This window comes from Mauremys mutica, chromosome 13 (genome assembly GCF_020497125.1).
Source record: "Mauremys mutica isolate MM-2020 ecotype Southern chromosome 13, ASM2049712v1, whole genome shotgun sequence".
In the NCBI taxonomy this organism is placed as follows: domain Eukaryota; kingdom Metazoa; phylum Chordata; order Testudines; family Geoemydidae; genus Mauremys; species Mauremys mutica.
This window is the reverse complement of record NC_059084.1, coordinates 2,411,091-2,412,907: the sequence shown is the minus strand read 5'-3', so window position 1 is coordinate 2,412,907 and position 1,817 is coordinate 2,411,091.

The following is a 1,817-nucleotide window of genomic DNA, read 5'->3' as shown; positions in this document are numbered from 1 at the left end:
CAGCGCCGCCCCTCGGCCCGGGGCCTCGGCTGGGCCCGCCCGCTCCTGCGGCGCCAGGGCCCCATTGGGCCCGCAGAGCCTCCGCCCGCCGCGGTGCGCGGCACTGCCGGGCCCTCCCCTGCTGCTCCCCGGGGCTCCCCCGCAGGGGCTCTGCGGCCGGCCGCCCCCTGCTCCTCCGCGGGCTCCCCCCGGTCCTGCGCGGGCTCCCCCACTCTGCGGGGCCCTGCGGCCCAGAGCGCCCCCGGTCCTGCGCGGGCTCCCCCACTCTGCGGGGCCCTGCGGCCCAGAGCCCCCCCGGTCCTGCGCGGGCTCCCCCACTCTGCGGGGCCCTGCGGCCCAGGGCTCCCCCACTCTGCGGGGCCCTTCGCGGGCTCCCCCACTCTGCGGGGCCCTGCGGCCCAGGGCCCCCCCGCCCCTTCGCGGGCTCCCCCACTCTGCGGGGCCCTTCGCGGGCTCCCCCACTCTGCGGGGCCCTGCGGCCCAGGGCCCCCCCGGTCCTGCGCGGGCTCCCCCACTCTGCGGGGCCCTGCGGCCCAGAGCCCCCCCGGCCCTTCGCGGGCTCCCCCACTCTGCGGGGCCCTTCGCGGGCTCCCCCACTCTGCGGGGCCCTTCGCGGGCTCCCCCACTCTGCGGGGCCCTGCGGCCCAGAGCCCCCCCGGTCCTGCGTGGGCTCCCCCACTCTGCGGGGCCCCGCGGCCCAGGGCCCCCCTCGGTCCTGCGTGGGCTCCCCCACTCTGCGGGGCCCCGCGGCCCAGGGCCCCCCCGGTCCTGCATGGGCTCCCCCACTGTGCGGGGCCCTGCGGCCCAGGGCTCTCCTCCCGCTGGCCTGGCCCCTCGTGTGGAAGGTGCCCCCGGGCTCTGCCCGAGGAGGTGTCACTGCCAGGCACGCCCCACTCCGGGGGGCTAAGTTCACCCCTCGCTGCAGTGCAGCTGCCTCTGGGGTGGGATGCAGCAATTGTTTAAGGGCAGCCAGTGGCGCTGCGTAACAGCTTGGGGCAGGAACTGGCAAAGAATTCTGCCACACATTGGAACTTCCAGGGGGGGTAGAATACAGTCACCCAAATTACTATGGACCCTGGGCATTGGCGTTAACAACACAAAACTTACAAGTGCTATGGAATTGCTAATGACCACCAAGTCCATTCTGGTTACTGATTTCCTGCTCCCTAAGTCCCACTCTGAGACCACAGTGGTGCACTTGGTTAGAACAGATCACATACGTCTGTAGATTATTGGTACTCCTAGATCAGAGGTTCTCAAACTGGGGGTCAGAACCCCTTAGGGGGTTGTGAGGTTATTACATGGGGGGTCGCGAGCTGTCAGCCTCCTCCCCAAACCCTGCTTTGCTTCCAGCACTTATAATCGTATTAAATACATTAAAAATGTTTTTAATTTATAAGAGGGGTCACACTCAGAGGCTTGCTATGTGAAAGGGGTCACCAGTACAAAAGTTTGAGAACCCCTGTCCTAGATGCTATGCAGTTGGATAATTCTTCCTTCTAATTCTGAACACAGCAGTATCACAGATAACTTCAGCTTTCAGCTGAGATATGTGAACTGACTTCTTAACATTTTGTCTTTGTTTCAAAAACTGAATAATGTTTCTCTATGGAGAATGGAGACACACTGAATGGAGACATTCTGAGTACATTTGTAGGGGGCATTGGTGCATGTGTGTGTGTGAGAGAGAGAAGGAAAAAATCTTAGGTTAAGCTGAAGTCGTGTTTATATGGCACAAATCACCTGAACTTAAAACAAATGTTTTAGAGAATTTCCAGCCAAAAAGAGGATGCCGTAGGTAAATAGCCTCTGAGTTT